The following is a 17,209-nucleotide window of genomic DNA, read 5'->3' as shown; positions in this document are numbered from 1 at the left end:
ACACATACTAACAGTAGTAACAGCAACAACAATAATAATAAATTTTCAAAAGCAACCGTTAATGAAACATAATGGGCAAGGAGGTACCTTTGGCTATCGGCAGAGGCCTGCTAGTGAATACAGACAAGCAAGCAGAGAAAAGCAGGCCAGTGGGGGGTTGGGGGGAATGGAGCAAGGAAGAGAGGGCAAGCCTGGACAATAGACAGGGGGATGCAGAAGACTGAGGGAAACATGCAGACAGAGTGAGAGAACCTCATTGGCTGGGGGCCCTTTATCTCCACACACACCTGACACCTGGCGGTGGTGGCCTGTCATGATGGTTTAAGCAGCACCTAGGTCCCAGAGGGCAGTCCAACAGAATTGCTTGTAAGCTACCAAGGGATAAAATTACTAACCCATTGTAAATGATGATGCTCTCTGTTTTTTAAGTGAATCAAATAACCCTATTAAAAATGGGAAAACAGAACTAAACAAAGATTTCTTAGTTGAGGAATATCGAATGGCTGAGAAACACCTAAAGAAATGTTCAACATCCTTTGTGATCAGGGAAATGCAAATCAAAACAACCCTGAGATTCCACCCTCACACCCCTCAGAATGGCTAAGATCAAAAAACCCAGGTGGCAGCAGATACTGGCGAGGATGTGGAGAAAGAGGAACACTCCTCCATTGTTGGTGGGATTGCAGACTGGTACAACCATTCTGGAAATCAGTCTGGAGGGTCCTCGAAAAATTGGACATGAGGACCCAGCTGTACCACTCCTGGGCATATACCCAAAGGTGCTCCAACATACAACAAAGACACATGCTCCACTATGTTCATAGCAGTCTTATATATAATTGCCAGAAGCTAGAAAGAACCCAGATGCCTTTCAACAGAGGAATGGGTACATAAATGTGGTACATTTACACAATGGAGTACTACTCAGCTATCAAAAACAATGACTTCATGACATTCAGAGGTAAATGAATTGAACTAAAAATATCAACCTGAATGAGGTAACCCAATCACAGAAAAACACACATGGTATGCACTCACTGATATTAACCCAAAAGCTTGATTTACCCAAGATACAATCCACAAGACCACATGAAGCTCAAAAAGAAGGATGTTCAAAGTGTGGATGCTTCAGTCCTTCTTAAAAGGGGGAACAAAAATATTCATAGGAGGAGATATGGAGACAAAGTTTAGAGCAGAGACTCAAGGAACGGCCCTTCAGAGCCTGATCCACCTGGGGATACAGCCCATATATATACAACCACCAGATCTAGATACTATCTGTGAAGCCATGAAATGCATGCTGACAGGAGCCTAATATAGCTGCCTCCTGAAAGGCTCAGAGCCTGACAAATACAGAGGCAAATGCTAGCAGCAAACCATTGAACTGTGAACAGGGTCCCTGCTGGAGGAATTAGAGAAAGGCTTGAAGGAGCTGAAGGGGCTTGCAACCCTATAAGAACAATAATACCAACTAACCAGAGCTCCCAGGGACTAAACCACCATCCAAAGAGTACCCATGGACAGACCCATGGCTCCAGATGCATATGTAGCAGAGGATGGCCTTGTTGGGCACCAATGGCAGGAGAAACCCTTGTTCCTGCCAAGGTTGGAACCCCCGTTGCAGGGGAATGTCAGGAGGGGGGAGCAGGAATGATGGTGGTTGGGGAGGGGGAACACCGTTATAGAAGGAGAGGGGGATGAAAGGGAATAACATTTGAAATGTAAATAAAAATATCCAATTTAAAAAACGAGAGACAAAATATGAGGTGGAAGGGTAGGTGTACAAAACGTGTAAAATTAGAGAATTCTATACTTAAATATGAGCTGATTTCATTTAAAAGATGAAAGCAGACCAATAAACAGAAACACCATCTAGTCTTTGCTTACGATTAAATGCTACCAGAAAAATGGCAGGGCCGCTGTTATGCCCACTCGTGAGAACCCCAGGAGATCATGACTCTGATGCAAACACACAAGAGTCTTTATTCGAGTCTGAACTCGAAATGCAACCTTCTCTGTACCACAGGTTAGGAATGTGACGCCCCATTTAAGGGTTTGGAGTTTATATATATTAGAGATGCCTAAGCTCGGGTTTCCGAGCCTTGGCGTTATATGATTGGGTGAGGGGTAAGGTAATGCTATCCTTCAAAACCCATACTGTTTGTTCAGACAGCAAGACGAGACCATACGTCCGGAAAAGAGCCTTTTTGACCTGGGAAATAATAACTCATTCCATTATCAGAGACTAGTGCATTTTTACAAGCCTGCCACTGCTATCTGGGAACAGTTGGTTGTCTCTTTCCCACAGTTCAAGAGTTGGGGCAGGGGAGGGGAGGCTTATCACTTCAAGGGCATTAATTTTCTGCCTCCTTCAAAGACAGGAGACATCTTCACCATGGGGTGAGTGCTGGTTCTTTAACTCTGTTCTAGGACTAACATGGAAGGGAGTGCTAGTGCCAAGGGCTAAATGAGACAAGGGCAGACTGCCTTTTTTCTTGGTGCCGAGTGCTAAGAGACCAGAGGGTTGCCTGAGTGGGCTGTCGCTTGTCTCTTCAGCCTACATTCACGTTTCCTGTGGCAGTATTGGAAAGTCAGTGACAGGGGTGGCTAATGTCATGTCATCTGACCACATTATTCTGTCACCATGGCTGCTTCCTGGTGACTGTTTCCTGTTAGTGTTAGCATTTCCTCTAGGCTCCGCCCAACAGTTACCTACCAACAGCCAAGTAGAAGCCTCTCTCCTCCCTCCCCTCCTTACTCCCTCTGTCCTTTCTTCCCTCCCTCTCCTCATCCCTCTTCCCTTACCCCTCCCTTCCTTCTTCCATCCCTCCTTCCCTCCTTCTCTTCCTCCTCTTTCTCCATCTCCATTTCCATTTCCTACTCTGTCTTTCTTCCCTAGATGACCTCCTTTCTCTCTGTCTCTCTCCTCTCAGTGTTGAGTCTTCGGAGGAACCACCTTGTTCCCTTCTGTTGCACCATGGCTGCCAGCATTTTATAAATTACAGCAGGCCTCTGCATAGTTTTAACACTTCACCACCCGCGCCCATCCTATGTCCTTCAAAGGTGTTTTGTTGAAAGACCCCCAGAGCAGGGAGACCCTCACTTAAGTCTCGGGATGACGCAACCCCCCAAGAACTCACGTAAGACTGTCCTTGCTGTAATTTACACAAGGTTTATTGATAGGAACCGGTGTACTGGGGTCGAGATTCGTATACCACGCAGGGGCACAGGAGGTTGACAACCAGTCGCTGGGAGAAGGGATATTTAAAGGAAGAAGCCACAACCCAAGGGGGCAGGGATGGTGTCATGTGAAAAATCACAAGGAGAAGTTTCCTGTCTCTCAAGATTGCTTAATTTTGTGGTCCACTAGTTCCTAGGAGAAGCTTTCTGCTTCTCAAGGTTGTTCTCTAAGATTTTAATCTAACTTTATGGTCAGCCAGTTCCTGGGAGAAGCTTTCTGTTATCCTCACTAGGTCGGGAATAGCATATCTAAGGGCCTTATCTTAAGTCCTTTTATCTAGTTCCTGGGAGAGCAGGCTCAAGATATGTGACCTTTTACCTACTTACAGGTAGAGAGCAGGGTCTGGAATTTGAGGTATTAAGGGCTTCTTAGGGGTGAGACAGCATTTCTAAACTTCTGACTTTTTGGCTGTATTTTTTTATTCTTTCATTGTTTCTGATCCTTTAGATTCCCCCTCCTTGGCCTTCTAGCATTTACCACATGGAGCCTGACAGACTGAGGAACCAAACAGCAGAACTGTCTCTCCACCTCTGCAGAACTCCCCTGCACTGCCCTTTACTACCCTGGATCTCAGGAGGAGAGGGCAGCATTCTATAGATTGGATTGGAAGTCCAGCCATTGTCTGCATGGTCTGTACTTTCAACAAGAATCTCAATAGATATACCAGGAATTGTATCCTTCCTTCCCTGAGGCAAGGCTTGGAAAATGTGTCAACAATCTTAGGTATCTCCAGTACATGTAACCAACTGATCCCTGAAAACATGGCTGAAATTCGTTTTCTGAAGTACATCTTTGAAAGTGCAAGAAACTACTAGCTAGTTGAATGTTTTATTTCCCACATCAGCATATATCATTGTTGTATTACTAATAAATCAACATAATAATCTCTGAAATATATGTGATTTGAATAAATATTGAATACAGAGTGATTAATAGTTAATATGGTACAGTCCTCAGGAAAACCCTTGAGTAAATATTGACATCCATTTTGCATAAATGTATATATTCTGATATGAATTTTAACTGTTAATTTCCAAATCTCATAGCATAGATTCTCATCTGCGTAGCAGTTTTCTAAAGCCCCACTGGTGAGCTGTGGCAATAATACTGGCTGGACCTGGTCTCAGGACTATCCTAGTGACTCTCCTATCTTCTACCAGGAGCTAATACCAATTCATTATGAGGGTCTTGCTGAGTTCTGGGTCTCCAGGACCTTTCTTAAAGCACAGTTCTCTTAAAAGACTGTTGATATTTCACAGCAGTCACGTACCTAAGCCTTTTCCTTTCTCTTCTAGAGTGGTTCTACTAATATCAGCATTTACACTTAGCTCAAACAACACACATGATATACATGAAAAAAAATCAGCAGGTGAAAAGGACTAGGGGCAAAATTTAATGTACACATGAAAGTTTCACAATAAAACTCATATATATATATATATATATATATTAACCAAAAATCAGTTTTAAAAAGTCAAGGCACCAGAAACCTGGGGAAGCTAGTCACATTTCATCCAGTAAAGAAGAAAGATCAGTGAACCAATGCCTGAATGCCACAATGCCACCAACACTGCCCATGTTTTCCTGCCTCAGTTTCCCCTCAGGCCAACCTACTCTAGATAATCCTTCTAGAGACTTTTTTTTTTTACAAGTAATTCCAGACATCAAACTGATAACCAAACTAGCCATTACAGAAACTCTCTTTGAAATGGCAAGGTTTCACTCTTGTTGACAGCTGAACAAAATTTCAGATAAATATACAAATGATAGATTTATTTAGAGTTTTTGAGAAAGGTCCAGTGATTGATACATTTAACTGTCTGTCAGCTTGATAGTATCTAAGATCGCCTGGGAGATAGAGGCTTGCCTATTAGAGATTATCTGGATTGTGCTGATTCATGTTCGAAGAGTCATCTTGATTCTGGGCAGGGCCATTTTATGCTCAGGGGATCCTGAACCATATAGAATGTAGAAATTGAGCTGAGCACTAGCATGCATGCACATCTTGCTGCTTCCTGAAAGTAGATGCGATGTGACCAGCCAGCTTCCTGCTCATGACAGCAGGCCTTCCCTGCCACTGTCAAGTTCTCCTCACCATAATCTGCAAGTCAAAATCAACTCTTTCTCCCTTAAGTTTCCTTTATAGGGATGTTTCTCACAGTAGTGAGAAAGTAACTAAAGCATCTTCATGCTGACTCGCACAGTGACTGCACCAGTTTACAATACCCAGCAATGTGTAAGTGATCTTTTGCTATCATGATGCTCCAGAATTTCTGTCCTTTTCTTTCTTGATGATAGCCACCCTGACTAAGATAATATGGAAGGAATCTCAGTGTGGGTTTAACTCCATCAAGGAAATGAAAGTGAGAGAGGCTAAATCCATGACAGGCTTCAAATTGGCATTCCAGGAGACTAGGCCTAAGACCTGGACAAATTCAGGCAAACCCAGACAAGTCAGTTACTAGAAAAAACAAACAAACAAACAAACAAACAAAAAAAAAAACCCAGGCTTCTAGTCAGGCAACTAGTCAGAAACTGCCCTGCTCTCAGAAGCTGACTATCCATCTGTCCTGAAACAAGGACAATAGGTCAGCAGCAATTTCTAGACCTCCCCAACAATGGTTTCTAGCCTCTGCACTCTGGTAATGGAATGTACCTAGAAATGTAGTAACATGAAGGCCATCAATCCTGAACTTCCTCAGGAACAGTTTCTAGACTTCCCCAGCATTAGCTTCCAGCTCCCATGCCCTGGAAATGGAATGTCCCTAGAGATGCAGCAAGATAAATGTCACCTACCCCAGAATCTCCTAATGTGCTTTAAATCAGACCTCGGAGCTCACATGGTTATCTGTCTATCTTGGTAATGGGAGACCCCAGCATGCTGGACTTCTGCAGAATAAACCACTCTTGAGTCTGGGTTATCATTCTTTGGTGAATCATGGACCCTTACAAAAGAAGCTCTAAAAATTAAAAGGCAGGGGAATGGATTATAGGATAAATATGAGAGAAACAATCGATGATTATAGATTTTTTCTAAAGCAAATGCTCTAATAAGAGACTAGTAAAATAACAGAGAGGTAAAGTGTTTTGTACAGTCCAGTGACCTTAGTTAGGATGTCTTGAGGGCACTGACTCAGATCAGACATTTGCTGTCCATCTAATAGGATTCCAGTTCTCTCAAGCACAGCTACTGAAAGACCCCCGGAGTGGGGAGACCCTAACTCAAGTCTCAGGATGACATGACCCCCCAAGAACTCATGAGAGACCGTCCTTGCTGTAATCATACAAGATTTATTGATAGGAACCAGGGCACTGGGGTCAAGACTCGTATCCCACGCAGGGGTAGAGGAGTTCGAGCCTGAGTAGCTGGGAGAAGAGGTATTTAAAGGAAGAAACCACAACCCAAGAGGGTAGGGATGGTGTCATTGGAAAATGTTGAGAATACCAGTGAAAAATCACAAGGGGAAACTCCCTGTTTCTCAAGATTGTTCTCAAGATTTAATCTAACTTTATGGTCAGCTAGTTCCTGGGAGAGAGTTGCTGAACCAGCTGGTGCTGAAAGGAAAATTATACAGATTTAAGGTTTGAAAATATGAAGTTAAAAGAGTAAGTTTCAAAATTCACAAACTCAGGGCTAAACACTGTGAAAAGCAAGTCCAGGTAGCCCCGCCCTGCCGCTAGGACTAACAGACCATAAAGATAAAGAAAAGGAATGCAGGAACCAGCCCGAGTTATCAGGACTGACTCATAAACCTTCTGGCAGAAGGGCACCTCCCCCAGCTTACTCAGAGTCACACCTTAACCAGATGTCCTTCAAACCCTGATATGCCCCTAGCTCCTAAAATCCTGTACGCTCCAGTCAATACGTACTCTCCTGCTGTGCTGTAATCACTGCCATGTTTAAATGAGCCAATCACTTATAGCCGCGCCAGAAATTAACCAATTGTGTGTAACCGTGCCAAACCCCCTAGCCTTCCCTATATAAACCCCTGACTTTTGAGCTTCGGGGTCGACACCTCTGTCTCCTGCGCAGGATACGTGTCGACCCGGAGATCCCCGTAATAGATCTCCGTAATAAACCTCGCCTTTGCTTATTACATCCAAAATGGTCTCTCTGTGTCTGGGGTCCTCGATTTCCCGAGACTTTAGAAAGGGTCTCTCTTCGGGGATCTTTCAGTGCAATTATCTCTTCTATGATCAGCTAGTTCCTGGAACATGCAGTTCCAAGGCCCAACCAGTTTCTTTCTTCTGCTCTAAACTTTTGTCTAGGGGGGGCGACCTTAAAACTTCTATCTTTCACTACCATCCTCAGAGGATCCAGAACTTTCTACTCTTCATTTAATGAAGTCCTGCTACTCTAACAATTTCTTCTACTGCAGAAAGTCAAGGCTCTTCTGTAAACGTACACAGGGTCCTTGTGAGGGCTTTCATATTTAACTTTGGCTATTTTTAATCGTCCTAAATTTATTAGTCATATCTCTATAAGTATGAAATACAGGGCAGTGGTGAAGTTAGCTCTGCTTCGTTTTAGGCATTTTTTGTTCTGTGCCATTCAAATGCTTTACTTAACCTCCACAAGAGTGTTCTTGTCCATGGAGACTGTTCTAAAGTTTCCATTCCAGGACCATCAACAATTGCACTGATTTTTCAGGCAGGGGCTCTTTGTGTGTCACACTTCTCAGGGTGACTTGCCAACTAGACCCTGAGTGATCTGGTCCCTAAACACCATTTGACACCGACTTACATCCTTAGCTTTCCTCTACTCTCTTATGATTGGCAGCTATGGTTCTCCAAGAAGTAGACAGCATGATGTGCAAACAAATAGTAGGGATGCTGCTTCTAGAAGATAAAGGAGAAGGAAGTGTGTGTGGTGGCTCCTAAGATGGACCATTTGGAAAATGAGTACAGAGCTGGAAAGGGAGCCTTAGGTCACAGAGATGTTGTTCAGCCTAGGACAAGTGCAGGGATGTTAGTCCACTCTAAGAGTTGTTCTTCATTATTCTTTTCAGCCCTTTGCTGACAGCAGCTGTGGATGGAGGTGCCCGTAACCATAGCAGTATGTATTCCATGACAGGTTTTCATGCTGAGACACAGATGGCTCACATAAACAGCTGGCACATCAAACTGCGTTCAAAAAGTAGTATCAAAGACAAAATGTGTGTGCTAGAGGATGCATTGGAATTTGCATTGGAATTAGAATTTAAGACTGTAGGACACATGTGGTGGTCAGGTTGTGAATTAGAGAAAAGTGTTTTCTTCTAGTCCACTCTGTGACCCTCCCTTCCCCTCAGGACCATAAGCCGATATCTGTCCAGATGGGCGATGGACAGAAGTGAAGTGGGGGTCAGTTTGGAAGCCCGGTGAGTATGTACAGTAATGACAATACACTGGTGTTGATGCCTGCACAGACACAGCACCAAGAACCAGGTATAAGCCTGCGGGATTAAAAAACACACATATATGGGTCATTCCTATCATAAGAATGTCATATCTATAGCTTTATTCACTGAATGTATACCCCAAGTTCACCGGTTGGAAAATCCAGGAAGCACAGTGGGAAAACCCAGCATAAAGCTTCAGGAACAAAAGACCAAACATGTGCCCCAAATTTAATGGGGAGAAATTCAGGAAACTAGCCTAAGTGTCAGGAATAAAGACTGAGAACAAAAGACAACTAATGGACCATCACCCTGGGCCAAGGCGTTCCTTTGTTAGGAACAAAAGGCTTCCACAAGCATTAGCAGGACTCAGCAGGGGTCAAACACTGCAGGGAACCCAGGCGGGTCCTACACACTGGGACCAGCTGTAGAAAGATCAACTTTACTTGGGGTGGTTCAAGGGTTATATAGTTTTGGTGATGGATGGGGAATGGGGCTAGGAATATCCAGGATGAGCAAAGGTCACTGGCTGAAGGCTAAATATGCTAACTGAACAGGTTCTTATCTGGAGAAAGGCAGTTGAACCTGTAACCTAGCTGTGGCTACTTGGCATTCTGCAAGTAGAGGTGTGTGAAGGTTAAAGTCAGAGAAGGAGGAGACCTGCTGATAAAGGGAGTCTGCCATTTTTCCACCCAGCCTAGAAGTCTATCTGAACAATGGTAGGCTTTGACCTTAGTAGGTCAGCACCACCCCATTCTGGAAAATATTGAGCATTGCTTTTCTTGTTGTTGTTTATCTTAAGTATAATTTTACTTTACTCCAAGATTCTACTTCTTGTATTAAATGAAATATTGTATGTGTAAAATTGGTCCTTTAAATTTTTATTCCAAGGATGCACTAAAACAAACTGGTGGAATGAACTAAACAAAATATTAGCCCAGAGCCTGGTTAGTTTGAAAATAAACAAGCAGAGACCCTTTTTTAACTAAATTATTGAGGTTAGCTTGATATTCTTTTAATGTATTAAAATAAATAAATAGCTTATGCTCTGTAAACATGCTTTGGTTTCCTGATATTAATATCTTTCTTTAATGATGATGCGGCATACTTTTAGCTGGGCTAGCAATGCCTCCTCAGTAGAGACTTCAAAGGAATCCTCAGAGCTGCTGCTTCCACAGTAGTTCAGGATTTTCAGTAAGTAGGATATGAAAGTGTGTCTACTCCCAGGGAAGAATAAAGCCTAGACCCAGATACATTCAGATATGTAATTAAGCTAGAAGGTGCTTTGTTCACACCAGGGCTTAACTGAAACATGGCTGGCCTTATTTTACTTGCTATTGATCTATTTTGTATGTTCTGTCCAGTTCTTCTTTCCTGTTTGTACTGTGTTCATCTTCGTCATCATTGTCATTAACAACTGTCAGGTGTGACCTTTTCAAGTCCGTCTACCTTCAGTATGTTAAACATTACCCAGTTCAATTTAGTTTATTGTTGGCCATTTCCTGGTCACAAGATAATCTGGACTATGAGCCAATTAAGTTAAAAAAAGAATTAAAGCTGAAATTGCATCTAATATCAGAGCTTATAAAAACACATTTTCAGGGCTGGAGAGATGGCTCAGAAGTTAGGAGCACTTACTGACTGCTCTTCCAAAGGTCCTGAGTTCAATTCCCAGCAACCACATGGTGGCTCACAACCACCTGTAATGGGATCTGATGCCTTCTTCTGGTGTCTCTGAATAGTGTACTCATAAATAAATAAATAAATAAATAAATAAATAAATAAATAAATAAATACACATTTTTCAAACATTACAGCCAAAGCCTGGGAACTTAGGTCAGGAGATAAAGGAACCGGGGCTTTGAGCTGATTTGGATGGAGAAAGCAGTGATCCTTATTCAGGGAATATTTACTGATTTCTGAATCAGGGGAGGTAGAGCAATCCTGAGGATACAGATCCCTAGATCCTTGGATTCTTAGCAGCCTCAGTAGGACATAGAAAAAGGAATATGTATGTCCTATAATTTAAATAAAAATGTAATTTTTCATTCTTCTGGTTTTCATTTGTGCTCTGGAGATAACCCTGTGCCACAGTTCTTCATACCCAAATCCCACCTGGAGAGATCTGGTTTCCCAGGAGTGTGACACACCTACAATCACAGGCTCACAGGATTACAGAGGTAAACAGATAGAAGCCATTAAAGAGGAAACATAAATCCCTTAAAGAATTACAAGGAAACTCGACCAAACAGGTGAAGGAATTGAATAAACTATCTGAAAATGGAAATAAAAACAATAAACAAATCACAAAGGGAGACAACCCTGAAGATAGAAAACCTAGGAAAGAGAAGCAAGCACCACCAACAATGTAGAAGATACCAAAGAAAACATCTACACAATAGTCAAAAAATGCAAAATGCAAATAGCTCTTAACCCAAAACACCCAGAAAATGCAGGACACAATGAGAAAATCAAACCTAAGAATAATCATATAAAAGAGAGCAAAGATTCCCCAGGGATGGTTCAATATATAGAAATCCATCAACATAATCCACTATATAAACAAACTCAAAGGAAATAAAAACATGATATCCCATTAGATGCTGAGAAAGCATTTGACAAAATTCAACAACCCTTCATGATAAAAGTCTTGAAAAGATCAGGAATTCAAGGCTCATACCTAAACATAATAAAAGCAACATACAGCAAACCAGTAGCCAACATCAAACTAAATGGAGAGGAACTTGAGGCAATCCCACTAAAACGAGGGACTAGAAAAGGCTACCTACTCTCTCTGTACTTATTCAATATAGTACCCGAAGTCCTAGCCAGAGCAATTAGACAACAAAAGGAGGTCAAAGGGATACAAATTGGGAAAGAAAAAGTCAAAATATCACTATTTGCAGATGATATGATACTATACTTAAGTGACCCCAAATTTCCACCAGAGAACTAGTAAGCCTGATAAAGAACTTCAGCAAAGTAGTTGGATATAAAATTAACTCAAACAAATCAGTAGCCTTCCTCTACTCAAAGGATAAGCAGGCTGAGAAAGAAATTAGGGAAACAACACCCTTCACGATATTCACAAATAATATAAAATACCTCAGTGTGACTCTAACTAAGCAAGTGAAAGATCTATATAAGAACTTCAAGTCTCTGAAGAAAGAAATTGATGAAGATCTCAGAAGATGGAAAGATCTGCCATGCTCGTGGATTGGCAGGATTAATATTGTAAAAATGGCCATCTTGACAAAAAGCAGTCTTCAGATTCAGTTCAATCCCCATCAAAATTCCAACTCAATTCTTCATTGAGTCAGAAAGAGCAACTTACAAATTCATTTGGAATAACAAAAAACCCAGGATAGTGAAAATTATTCTCAACAATAACTTCTGGGGGAATCACCATCCCTGACCTCAAGCTGTATTACAGAGCAATAGTCATAAAAACTGTATGGTATTTAGACAGAGTCAGGCAGGTAGATTAATGGAATAGAAATGAAGACCCAGAAGTGAACCCATACACCTATGGTCACTTGGTCTTTGACAAATAAGCTAAAACCATCCAGTGGAAAAATGACAGCATTTTTAACAAATGATGCTGGTTCAACTGGAGGTCAGCATGTAGAAGAATGCAAATCAATCCATTCTTATCTCCTTGTAAAATGCTCAAGTCCAAGTGGATCATGGACCTCCACATAAAACCAGATACACTCAAACTAGTAGAAGAAATAGTGGGGAAGAGCCTCAAACACATGAGCAGTGGGGAAAATTTCCTGTACAGAACACCAAGGGCTTATGCTATAAGGTCAAGAATCAACAAATGGGACCTCATAAAATTACAAAGCTTCTGTAAATCAAAGGACACTGTCATTAGGAAAAAAGGGCAACCAACAGATTGGGAAAAGATTTTACCAATCCTATATCTAATAGAGGGTTAATATCTAATATATAAAATGAACTTAAGAAGTTAGACTCTGAAGAATCAAATAACCCTATCAAAAATTAGGGTACAGAACTAATCAAAGAATTATCAACTGAGGAATATCGAATGACCAAGGAGCACCTAAATTAATGTTCAATATCCTTAGTCATCAGGGAAATGCAAATCAAAATGACCCTGAGGTTCTACCCCACCCCAGTCAGAATGGCTAAGATCAAAAACTCAAGTGACAACAGTTGCTGGCGAGGATGTGGAGAAAGCGGAACACTCCTCCATTGTTGGTGGGATTGCAAGCTGATACAACCACTCTGGAAATCAGTCTCATGGTTCCTCAGAAAATTGGACATAGCTGAGGACCCAGCTATACTACTCCTGGGCATGTACCCAAAAGATGCTCCAACATATAACAAGGACACATGCTTCACTATATTCATAGCAGCCTTATGTATAATAGCCAGAAGCTGGAAAGAACCCAGATGTCCCTCAACAGAGGAATGGATACAGAGAATGAAGTACATTTACACAATGGAGTACTACTCAGCAATTAAAAACAATGACACCATGAAATTTGTAGGCAAAAGGATGGAAATATCATCCTTAATGAGGTAACCCAGTCACAAAAGAACACATATAATATGTACTCACTGATAAGCCAAAGCTTGGAGTATCCAAGATACAACTCACAGTTCATATGAAGCTAAAGAAGAAGGAAGACCAAAGTGTGGGTGCTTTAGTCCTTGAAGGGGGAAACAAAATATTCACAGGAGGCAGGGGTTAGGAGGGACTTTGGAGGAAGAGGGAAGGGAAGGAGGAAGGGGAGGAGGATCGTGTATGGGAGGAGAGGGGGGATGATATATAGAGGTACAGGAAATGGAACGGAGCTGTCTAGCAGTGAGTGGGGTGATGGGGAACTAGAGGTAGCCAACAGAAAGTATGCCAGGAAAGAAAAAGGGTCCCAGGACCCCACCGGAATGAGATTAGCTGAAATGCCCAACAAAGGGGAGGAAGAACCTGTAAAGACCATATCCAGATGTTAGGCAAGACCCCATATTCGGGAATAGGGCCACCTACTCATCTCCAAAGTTTTACTCAGAATCGTTCCTTTCTAAAGAAAATATGGGGACAAAGTGTGGAGCAAAGACTGAAGGAAAAGCCATCCAGAGACTGCCCCAGCTGGGGATCCATTCCATATATAGACACCAAATCCAGACACTATTGTGGATGGTAAGAAGTGCTTGCTGACAGGAGTGACATAGCTGTCTCCTAAGAGGCTCTGCCAGAGTCTGACAAATGAGGATGCTTGCAGCCAACCATCAGACTGAGCACGGGCACCACAATGGAGGAGTTAGGGAAGGACTGAAAGAAGTGAAAGGGGTTTGCAACCCCATAGGATGAACAACAACATCAACCAAATGGTCCCCTGAGGGCTCCCAGGGATGAAACCACCAAAAAGTACACATGGAGGGACCCATGGCTCCAGCTACATATGCAGCAGAGGAGAACCTTATCTGTCATCAATGAAAAGGGAGGTCCTTATTCTTGTGGAGGTTTGATACCTCAGTGCAAGGCATTAGTGAGGTGGAGGTCGGTGGGTGGGTGAGGAAGCACCCTCATACAAACAGGGAATGGGGGGATGGGATGGGGTTTTGTAGAGGGGAAACCAGGAAAGGGGATAACATTTATAATGCAAATAATTAAAATATCCAATATAAAAATAAAATAATATAATTTTTCTAACCATCCAAAAGTAAGCATTCTAAAATATTTCATTTAATAATGTCTTTTCAGAAATTTTGTTTCCTGTTTCCCATATCTCTATTTCTTAGGGTGTAAAACATGGATGATGTTATATTAATATGAATCACTACATGGATCAGTCACTGCCAAAGACAAAAAGCTAAGGTTTCAAAAGGCTTGGAATTCCCTGTCTGTCTTGGTGTTTTCTGTGTACTTGGCCAGCACATGCCCAGCTCCAGCAGCTGTGAGCTATGTCTCTTGAGAGATCCTTGCGAATTTATGCACCTTGCTAGATACATGAGTACCTGAGCTCACCAAGAACTCTTCAGTCAATAAAGAAGGTTGCCCTGTGTGTGTGTTCTGCACTTCCTCTGCCAAGAGAAACTTTCTGCTGAGTCTACTTGTTTTGTTTTGTTTTTTTCCACTGAATGACTAAAGAGGCAAGTCAAACTTCCTGACTACTTTGGGTTCTCAATTTTCTGTAGTTACCATTTCCTACATTCATAATTTTAAAAATGAACATTTGAAGTGTTTCAAATTTTATTTGTACAGATAACTAGCCTATATAAATGTGCTATATATATTTCAACTTTCTCTCCCAATACTTCACAGTGACCTTCCCTATCTATATAAGGTCTTTTAACACAGAATATAGTAGAGGAGATATGTACTTTATTATCAATTTAATCCATGCTTTATACCTTTTAAGACCACAGATGTTCAACTTTGTCAGGAAAATGTTGTCAAAGCAATTCTTGTAGAAAATAAAAATTAGACTGTTTACATATTTTCCAAAATATACTTGTACTATCAAGTACTCTCCACAACCTAAGAGCAAAGCCCTGTTGCTGAAGAAAACATTTGCTACATCATTGAACATGGAGAAACTGAGCTGGTACCCAATAATGAGCTTCACTCCTACTAAATAGTGTTCTCAATCCTTGAAGGTGCTGTGCACATACTGGAGGAGAAAAATAATCATCAGTATCATGCAGCTACAAACCCTGCAACCTACACCAGTGACATGCTTATAAGATATGCTGATACAGTAATGGCACAAATGTTATGCTAGCGACCATGCACTTCTTAATTAAATTTAAGGCCCACTCCATGAGTTGGAACCCATACCTGAAAATGATAAAGTGGCCAAAAACTTGAGACGAGATAGGTCATGGGTCCTAGAAGGGAAACATACTATTAGTATTATAGTAAAGGGACATAGCAATAAAATAACTCCTTGTTGGGAGCGATGCCCTTGAAGCCCTCCATTATTGATGTTATTATTATGGTTAGTTAAGTATGACTGGGTTCATGGAAAATCGCCAACCTGCTGCAGAAGACTAATACAAATCTGGTGGTCAAGATAAATAATAATATGATAAAGTCTCTTGCTGAGAAATATATCTGACGTCAAGATGCCCAATGTGATGACCTGTAACCTTTCTGAAAAACCAACATCCTGCTGACTAATAGATATGACAAACCTGTGACCTTTCTGACATCCTGTCAACATCAGCCTATTCCCTGACCACACAAATACTGTGTCCTTGGCCTGCGTAAATGTTTCTTACTCCCCCCTCCCTCTGTTACCCCCGTTATGGTATAAATTCAGCCTTGGGAAAAAATAAAATTGTTGCCTTGATCAGACTCTTGTCTTGGTGTCCTTCTTCGTGTCTTTTCTTCCCCATTCTCTTCCAGGTACCCTCAGCCCCCGTCGTTGACAACTCCTAACTATGATTGCTCTACCAATAGATCAATGCTTCTTTAAAGGATCTTCTTCTTGCAGTAGATGATCATTAACACAACTGGGCAGTGTGCAGAGAATGAGAGATTTCAGAGCACTCAATCTTAAATGAGATGTCTTTATGAAATCCCTCCCCTCAAGGCTCAGGGACCTATGTAGAAGATGGGTCAAAAAGATTTTAAAGGAGATGTAAATTACTCCAAGAAAGCATGTCTTTCAACTGCAACAGAACTGATACACATATGAACTCAATGTAACTCTGATAGCACATGTAGTAAGATTTACACATGATTTAAACCATCAATCTCCAGCTCTGAAAAGGGAAAGCAGAGACAAAGTCCCACCCCTAATCAAGAAGGCATTTGCATTTGATGTCTATTGGGAAACAGAAAATCAATTCTCTCCGATGGAGTGTCACTGAGTATATCAATAATACTCTAGAAGAGACCCTAAGTGATTAGCCAACCCAAACCAGATTCCATGTTCTTTTTAATCATCATTATCATTATCATCATTATCATCATCATCATCATCATCATCATCATCATCATCATCATCATGTGTGGTGGTATACATTTTACTATATTTGTGTATGGTTTTTTTTACATTTTTTTCTTTGGGATTTTATTTGTTTTATTTTTTTAATTGGATAGATTTCTTTATTAACATTTCAAATATTATTTCCTTTCCTGGTTTCCTCTCCGTAAGCCCCCTATCTCCTTCCCCTCACCCATAAGGGTAGCCCCTCCACCCACCCCTTTTACCACCCCCCACTGACATTCCCCTGCACTGGGGGTCCAACCATGGCAAGACCTAGGACTTCCCCTTCCACTGGTGCCACAACAAGGCTATTCTCTGCTACATATGCAGCTGGAGCCATGGGGTCTGCCCATGTTTTTACTCTTTGGGTAGTGGTTTAGTCCCTGGAAGCTCTGGTTGGTTGCCATTGTTGTTCTTATGGGGTTGCAAGCCCCTTCAGCTCTTTCAATCCTTCTTCTAATTCCCCCAAAGGGGGTCCCCTTCTCAGTTCAGTCGTTTGCTGCTAGCATTGACCTCTGTATTTGACATCCTCTGGATGTGTCTCTCAGGAAAGATCTATATCCGGTCCCTTTCAGCATGCACTTCTTAGCTTCATCAATCTTATCTAGTTTTGGTGGATGTATTTA

This window comes from Rattus rattus, chromosome 10 (genome assembly GCF_011064425.1).
Source record: "Rattus rattus isolate New Zealand chromosome 10, Rrattus_CSIRO_v1, whole genome shotgun sequence".
In the NCBI taxonomy this organism is placed as follows: domain Eukaryota; kingdom Metazoa; phylum Chordata; class Mammalia; order Rodentia; family Muridae; genus Rattus; species Rattus rattus.
The sequence above is the reverse complement of the archived record's forward strand: the minus strand, read 5'-3'. Positions refer to the sequence as shown.